Source organism: Myxocyprinus asiaticus, chromosome 30 (genome assembly GCF_019703515.2).
Source record: "Myxocyprinus asiaticus isolate MX2 ecotype Aquarium Trade chromosome 30, UBuf_Myxa_2, whole genome shotgun sequence".
Lineage (NCBI taxonomy): Eukaryota > Metazoa > Chordata > Actinopteri > Cypriniformes > Catostomidae > Myxocyprinus > Myxocyprinus asiaticus.
In genome coordinates this window covers 2,189,854-2,199,006 of record NC_059373.1, presented here as the reverse complement: position 1 = coordinate 2,199,006, position 9,153 = coordinate 2,189,854, and positions in this window count along the sequence as shown.

Sequence of the window (9,153 nt, the reverse complement as noted above, 5' to 3'; positions counted from 1 at the left end):
ATTCTTAAGCACACTTTATTATTGGGTGCTTCAGTATACTAAAGTGCATTGCCGGCAGACTATACATTGGTATACTTAAAGTATACCAAGGACTTGCTTAATTGGAATAACTAATTTTGTACTTTAGGCACTTTAGTTTGCCGAAAGCAGTGCTGTAATGTAACTAAAGATGTAAGTATTCTGTGGTTGTGCTAAAATGGAACTATTTCAAGTATACTTTAATACACTTTAAATATCTACCCTTGTATTTAATTTTTGAAATACACAGAATTGACTGAATTTTAACTTATAATGTATTTTTGTGACATTACAATTGCATCTTCATTACACTATAATAGTGCTGGACATACACATGTACATTTATTTTTTAAAATAAACTTTCCCTTTTTCTCCCAATTTGGAATGCCCAATTCCCAATGCGCTCTAAGTCCTCGTGGTGGTGTAGTGATTTGCCTCAGTCCAGGTGGCGGAGGGCAAATCCCAGTTGCCTCTGCATCTGAGACAGTCAACCCACACATCTTATCACGTGGCTTGTTGAGCGCGTTACCACGGAGACATAGCGCATGTGGAGGCTTCACAAACCACATTATAGCAACCACGAGGAGGTTACCCCATGTGACTCTACCCTCCCTAGCAACCAGGCCAATTTGGTTGCTTGGGAGACCTGGCTGGAGTCACTCAGCACGCCCTGGGATTCAAACTAGCGAACTAGCAAACTCCAGGGGCAGTAGCCAGCGTATTTTACCACTGAGCTACCCAGGCCCGCTGGACATACAGTACATTAATGTTATACTGATAATATATTGCTGGCTCACATCACAGCTGGCAGTAATATATGTACTTCTGGTTCTACTGAATTATAGAGTGGGAATTTTTGAGAAGAAAGTTGGGAGACCAAGCATAGTGTGTCTTAAATCACTGTTAGTCAACAATAATAACACTGAAGAAATGCACATTGTACTTCACTGCTTCAGACAGGATCACAACTATCTCAAAGCAGCACTTATCTCACCCAGGGTAACTAAAAAAGAACCCCTTTTCATAACATAAAACGACATATTTAACATTAAGTTGAACCTGAAACATAACTATAACCCCATTTACTTTTAAATGTTAGTTAATATAACCCCATACCAAACAGTCCCCAAAACCTACACAGCAAACTCCTCAGTGTTAAACTAACTCTCTTGTTGTTCCCATGAGTCCACTCTACAGGAGTTAAAAACTAACACTGAGCAGTGTTGAATCAACTCTGTGTTGTGTTGGATGTTGAATTGGTCAAACAGTTAATGAGATCATGTAGTGATGATTGATCATTAGTGATGACACCTGCTGTTAACAAGCAGAATCTACTGAAGGAAAGAGGAACAACAAGAACCGGAAAACAAGAGAACAAACCAGAAACTACCACAATTCAATGTGTCTTACGGAGATGTACATCAACTGCAAATAAAATACTGAACAACAATCTCTTAATATGTCATGTGAGGATGCTTAAGAAATGTGTGTTATTTTGTTTTTCATATGTGTGCAAAAGTTCTTTATTGAGAATTAATAGAGGTCTGTCTCTATTTAGTGTTGCTGATGCCATTTTGTTTCATTTGAAGTCACCATTATGATGATTACTGTTAACTTTGAACTTAGGCACTTGAACTTTGGTTACTAGCAAAACATTGTTTTCCAGCCGGTGTAATATTGTTCAAAAGAACTGTGATGGACTATGAAGAGGTTAGATTTAGAATCTCATTGAGACTTCATTCAAAGTATAAGGATTAGAAGTCAAAGTTTATTTTGAAGTATGTATTTACTGTGGAAATACAATATGTAAATAATAAAGATGGGTAAATGCAATGACATTGTAACAAAGTGAGCACATACTTCCTCTAATCGATAAAATTCTTTAGTCATCAATGATACACACAGACATCAAGACTCAGCATACAAAACACAACAATGGTGACAATCAACAAATCATTTTCAGGCTCATGCTGTAAAGTAATACATTGCGGTTGTCCACATTGTACAGAACTCAACCTCACTCCCCTGGCCTCAAGAGGCACACTAGCGACTGACGCTAGAGACTTTAGCCTCCTCTTTAGCACGCCCACCTCACATGCTGGAGATGCCAGTTCGAATCCCGCTCAGAGCGAGTCAAGCAGGACCGGTTACAGTGGTGCCGTGACCTGGAAGGGAGTGAGGTTTAGGGGGGTAAGTGTAGCAGGAGCCAGCTGGTACGTGCTGTGCAGTGTGTAAACCTCACTCCCCTGGCCTCAAAAGGTGCACTAGCGTCTGATGCTAGTGAGCGTGCCCACCCCCCACACTGGACACCCCAGTTCAAATCCTGCCCAGAGCGGGTCGAACGGGACAGGTTACAGTGGTGCTGTGACCCAGATGGGAGTGAGGATTGGGGTGGGTGTAGTGGGAGCCAGCTGTGTGTAAACCTCAATCCCTGGCATCAAGAGTCACACTAGTGACTGATGCTAGAGGCTGTAGCCTTTAGCCTGCTCCCATGCTGGAGATGCCGGTTCGAATCCCATTTGGAGCGGGTCGTGCTGGAGCGGTGACACATGCATTGCAGCTTGAATATGAAAATGAGTTTGTTGATTGTCACCATTGTTGCCACCATACTCTTGATATCTGTGTGTCGTACTGACAACTCAAATAATGATATACTTTAAAGGCAGTAACTGCTGAACTTGTCACATCAGTATCGCACTGACCCATCTTTATGACCACATTCAGAGCTTTTTTGTTATATTTAATTTTCCCAAGTTAAATGTGAAGGTGAATGAATATTTAGTTTTAAGTCTTATAAAGAAAATATTGAACTCAACCAAACATTCTCTCTCTAGTACCATGCATTACAGTTGTTCTCGCAATCAATATTGCACTGGTTGGAAAAGAACTACTATACAATTAAACAAAGTTCAAGTGTCTAACCAAAGTAAACACTAATCACCGTAATGGTGTCTTCAAATGAAACAAAATTACCCACATTTCTTAAGCATCCTCACACGACATATTAAGAGATTGTTGTCCAATAATTTATTTTATTTGCAGTTGATGTACATCTCTGTAAGACACATTGAATTGTTGTGGTGTTTTCTGGCTTGTTCTCTTGTTTTCTATTTTTTGTTCCTTTCTCTTTCCTTCAGTAGATTCTTGTTAACAGCAGGTGTAATCAGTTATCACTCAGAGAGTGTACCTACTTGATCTCATTAACTGTTTGGCCAACTCAACATTCAACAACACATTGAGACTGATTTAATATGTACATAAAGAGGAGGAGCCCATACACAAGATACACATCATCATCAGTGGCTTAACAGACAGCATTTAATTTTGTTGAAAAAAATGTTTGAGCAGTGGTTTGTGTGAACTGAAAATAATGACAAGCACATAGTCTCTCTCCATGTAAGCAGATTTAAATCCTAGAGAGAGAAATCTTTCGTTTGATTGCGTCGACGTTCGATCTGTGTAAGGGGACAGTTTTGGACTAATATTTATGTAGATAAATAACTATAATCACTGTGATTTTGACAATACTGACTTCTTAATGTTGTTGTGATGACGTTCCAACCAGCCTGTTTTAGGGTCCCCCCACTTCAAAACTGGCTCTGGTGCGGTGACTGCTGCACATGTAAATTTAGTATCACTCTTGTGTTTTAAGGAATGTGCTTTGTGCATTAAAAACATACTCAAAATAATGTTTTAATTATCATTTTTAAATGAATAGGTTTCCAGCTTTAGTAACCTCATGTTATAAGACATACGAGTCATAAGACAGACAAATAAAGAGTTTAATATGATAACAGTATGTTGAAAAGCAAATGAAATATGCAAGTTCTCAGAACAGACATGGCGTAATTTAAAATATACAGTATATATGTTTGGAAAATATTAGTCATATTGCTAGTAATTTTTTGTGCTTGAAGAACATTTTTATGATATTCACTTTTAACACTGTTCAAACAAGTTGTAAAATCATAAAAACTTTCTTAAAAACACTATATTTTAACTTAATGTATACTTCTGCTAATTGCATTTGTAAAAGCTATACTACTTTACCACTGCATTTGTAGTGATCAAAGTTTCTCTATGTGCATTTAAAGAAAACACAAAATAAGTGCAATTACATGTTTTTTTTTTTTTTCAATTAGTGCATGGATATGTTTTGTAGCATACGTATCAAGAAATAAATGAATTCTAAATACAATTTGGTATATTACTTTTTCACTAGGGTAACAGTGTCCAAGACCAGGGCTTTAACTTTTCCCGGCTAGATACGGTTTTAAAATAATCAGTTTGAAACTTGCAGGTACTTGACTTTAATAACAATGACACTTCTGCCTAAAATATCATGTTTGCAGTGAGATATTTGGGAGCAACGGTGTGCCAACCTTGAGTGCTTTTTTGTTACTTTTATTTGTGTTTTGTCTACATACAGTAGCACACTGATATAGTCAGTGATGTAATAAGAGTCCCTCACAAAACATCTCTTGTGAAGTGTGTGCAGAATAAATTTTAAACAGAACCAAGCAACAGTTTCTGTGAATAGGAACAGTTCTCTGTTTTATTGGCATTCCATACAATACTGTTTTTAATAATGAATGACTCATAGAGACAATTTACTTCTGTAACTCAGTTTCAAGAAGTAAGAAGAAAGAACTAAGGACTGTCAGATAACGTGGTGTAGAATCCAAACATAATGTATGAATGCTTTTGAAACATTTGAATGCTTCCATTGTTGTAGTTACAGAGGGTTCCAGAATGTCTAAGAATGTCTGGAAACAGTCTGGGCCCGGTTTACATGCCCTGCTCTGTCCTGAAGAGAGAGATAGAGAGAGAGAGAGAGAGAGAGAGAGAGAGAGAGAGAGAGATTCTCTTCAGAGTCAGCACTTTCCATGCGGTGAGTGTAAGAGGCTCCAGGGAATGCAGCAGTTTCCTGCGAGGAACGTCGCCTGTCGTCTCCCTGTAATCGATTCCAGGTACCGCAGAATCATATTCTAAAAAGAAGGGTATTAACTGTCAGCACAACCCACACACACAGAGCAGATGGATGGAAGTAAATTGGCCCTCAGGAAAGCTCTCATCTTGCAGGCTGCGCTGTGGTTTCAGGACAAATGAACGACACTCTGTCCTGCTGTATCTCACACTGCGGACTCTCTGGATCAATAAATCCTTTCTTTTGTTTCTCTTTAATTTAATTGCATGTGCTGTCCTCTCTACTGCTCAGTGTTCTGGTGCTCTCAGTGCATTGATTATGACTGAGATATTTTAAAGGTTATAAAAGCACTTTATTTTAAACGTCTTACATCTTAGACCTATAAGCTCCTCTGTTTCATGTGAGGAGTGTGTGTGTCTCTGACAGAGAGAGTCTCGTTTCAAAATATCATATTCTAATGTGTCTTATTTATGAGTTTCCAGTGTTTCGGACTTTGGGGTTCTAGTGTGTCTGATTATAGGGTTCTTATGTGTCTTGTTATAGGGTTCTGATATGACTGATTATAAGGTTCTGGTGTATCTGATTATAGGATACTGGTGTGTCTGATTTATTTAGTTCTGGTGTGTCTGATTATGGGGTTCTGGTGTGTGATTATAGGATTATTATGTTTTTTTTTAATTATTATTTGGTTATAGTGTATTTGATTTTTGGATTGTATTGAGATTGATTTTTATGTTCTAATGTGTCTGATCATGTGGTTCTGGTGTTTCTGATGTACAGGTGTCACCACCTCAAGCGGGATTCAAACTGGCGATCCCCAGCATGGGAGTCAGACGCACTAGCAAGTAGGCTAGAAAAGCCATGGCCTTTAGCCTCGGTTGCTATTGCGTCTCTTAAGGCGAGGAGAGTGAGGTTTTACACACTGCACAGCTATCACGTACCAGCTGGCTACCATTACACTCACCCCCCTAAACCTCACTTCCATCTGGGTCATGGCAGTCCTACTCGACCCGCCCCAAGCAGGATTCCAACCAGCGATCTCCGGCATGGGAGTCTGATTATTGGGTTCAGGTGTTTTTGATTTATATGGTTCTAGTATGTTTTATTGTAGGGTTCTAGTGTGTCTGATTATGGGGTTATAGTGTGTTTGATTTTGGGCTTCAGGTGTGTCTGATTTATAGGGTTCTAGTAAGTTTGATTATAGGTTTCTAGTGTGTCTGATTATGAGGTTTTAGTGTGTCTGATTGTGGGGTTATTGTGTGTCTGATTTAAAGGGTTCTAGTATTTCTGAATATGGGGTTCAGATGTGTCTGATTTGGAGGGTTCTAGTATGTTTTATTTTAGGGTTCTAGTGTGTCTGATTATGGGTTTTAGTGTGTTTCATTTTGAGGTTCTGGTGTATCTGATTTTATAGGATTCTAGTATGTTTGATAGGGTTCTAGTGTGTCTGATTCAAACTGAGAAGTTTGATCATAGGGTTCTAGTGTGTCTGATTATGAGCTTTTAGTGTGTCTGATTATGGGGTAATTGTGTGTCTGATTTAAAGGGATCTGGTATCTGATTATAGGGTTATAGTGTGTTTGATTAAAGGGTTCTAGTAAGTTTCATTATAGGGTTCTAATGTGTAGGATTATGAGGTTTTAGTGTGTCTGATTATGGGGTTATTGTGTGTCTGATTTAGATGGTTCTGGTGTCTGGTTATAGGATTCTAGTGTGTTTGATTATAGGGTTGTTGTGTGTCTTATTATGGGGTTCTAGCTGATTATAGGGTTATGGTGTGTCTGATTATGGGGTTCTAGTGTGTTTGATTATAGGGTTGTTGTGTGTCTTATTATGGGGTTCTAGCTGATTATAGGGTTATGGTGTGTCTGATTATGGGGTTCTAGTGTGTTTGATTGTAGGATCCTGGTATGTCTGATTTATAGGGTTGTGTTATGTCTGATTTAGATGGTTCTGGTGTCTGGTTATAAGATTCTAGTGTGTTTGATGAAAGAGTTCTAGTATGTCTGAATATGGGGTTCAGGTGTGTCTGATTTAGAGGGTTCTAGAAAGTTTTATTGTAGGGTTGTATTGTGTCTGATTATGGGGTTGTATTGTGTCTGATTATGGGCTTCAGGTGTGTCTGATTTACAGGGTTCTACTAAGTTTGATTTTAAGGTTCTGGTGTGTCTGGTTATGAGGTTTTAGTGTGTCTGATTGTGGGTTTATTGTGTGTCTGATTTAGAGGGTTCTGGTGTTTGATTATAGGGTTCTAGTGTGTTTGATTATAGGGTTGTGGTGTGTCTGATTATGGGGTTCTACATTTTGTCTGATTTATAGGGTTCTAATGTGTTTATTTATAGGGTTGTGGTGTTTCTGATTTATAGGGTTCGAGTGTATATAATTTATATGGTTCTAGTGTGTCTGCTTTTAGGGACATAGTGGTCTGATTTTTGCATTCTAGTGTGTCAGACCAACATAATTCCACAGTTAAGCAATAATAACTTGATTGACACCGAATTTTAATAGTATGCTTTAGAATGGAATTGGTCATAGATTTGAGCATTTGTATCTGTTGCCAAGCTATTTTTAAAATTCAACAGCTATGAACAAACAAACGCAGAGAGAATGTGAGAAAAAACCCTCACTCTCTCTGTGTGTGTGGGCAGGTTTGGGTTAGGGGTAGGTTAGGGTTAGTTAAAAACTGGTAATTACAAGGGTATTATGCAATAAGTGTGGTTAACGAGAACATTTCTAGTGTCCCCATTATTCAAATTGCTTAAAGAACATACTAAACGATGTTTTATTGAAAACGTAAAAATGCAGAAAGTTTTTTGTGAGGGTTAGGTTTAGGGGTAGGGTTAGGGTTAGGGGATAGAATCTATAGTTTGTACAGTATAAAAATCATTATGTCTATGGAGAGTACTCATAATAACAGCCTCACCAATGTGTGTGTGTGTGTGTGTGTGTGTGTGTGTGTGTAGAGAGAGAGAGAGAGAGAGAGAGAGAGAGAGAGAGAGAGAGAGAGAGAGAGACAGAAATATATTCTACAGTGTATGTCTGTGTATGGCTGAGTGGTTTAGTAAGCCGATGTCTCTGCTGTCCAGATTAGAAAAGATGCTGGTAATTCAGTGAACCACAACCACTCTGGAGCACAATTACCATGCACACATTTCTTTGACAGTTCTTCAAAACTCAGTGAAGTCACAGATCACAGTGTAAACACACACAAAGAGACACACAACACTAAACCACTACATAACAATATGCACAATAACATCAACACAATTTCAGATTGAATCAACAAAAATATGCCTGCATACACAGACATACAAATGCACAGTGGTGTTTTTTAACATCCTGTCTCCCATCAACAGACAGACACAAGCTCTTTCAGCAATTACCATCTCTAAACTGCTGAAATTGACCTGTTGAAATCAAATCTTGACATATGACCCGCGCCGGACCGGATGCTTTCACAGAGAAATTTTTTGCACATTTACAGAAATTGACAGAGACAGCCAGGAACGTCCTTGAATCTGCAGCACAGAAATCTGGTCGTTACTGTACATTAGGAGCAATTTCATGAACAGAGTCACCAGAATACTGATACAACACAATCACACACTCATAAATAACAACAGACATTTGGAATAATTTTCAGTGTGCTCTCAGATTTTTGGCCCCCACTGTATTAACAGTAAAGACCTGTAAAACATCACAGACTAGAGAAAACAGACCCCACAACAAGCGAGCAGAGAAATAAGTCATTTTAGAGGAGCGCAGAGATTCAATCATTTCTCTTCATTCCTTTGAATAACACAATTAAAAATAGGGAAATTGTGCCGAAGCACTCACAGTATCTATTTGTCAGACTAAAGAGCCGTCGTGCCTTTGATAAAGACTGTGTTCAATCTCTCTCTCCTGGCAGTACAGCCACATTAACACGCTCGGGAACGCCTGCAGAATTGGGGAATATTTCATGTAAAAACGCTCTTGACATGCTATTAAGGTGAATTAGCTTGAGCCACTTGACTGTAAATGTTCTGATTAAGCGCAGCTGTGTGTGTGTGCATGTGTGTGTGTGTGTGGTTAACAGGGTTCATCGTAGTGTCTTTTACACAGTAAGGTGCACAGAGAGGATTTTTTAAGTGGCGTGAAATGTGTTTGGCTAAAAGCACAGTAAATGAGTGACCGATGCTGAGAAACTAGACATCCCATCCGTTTTA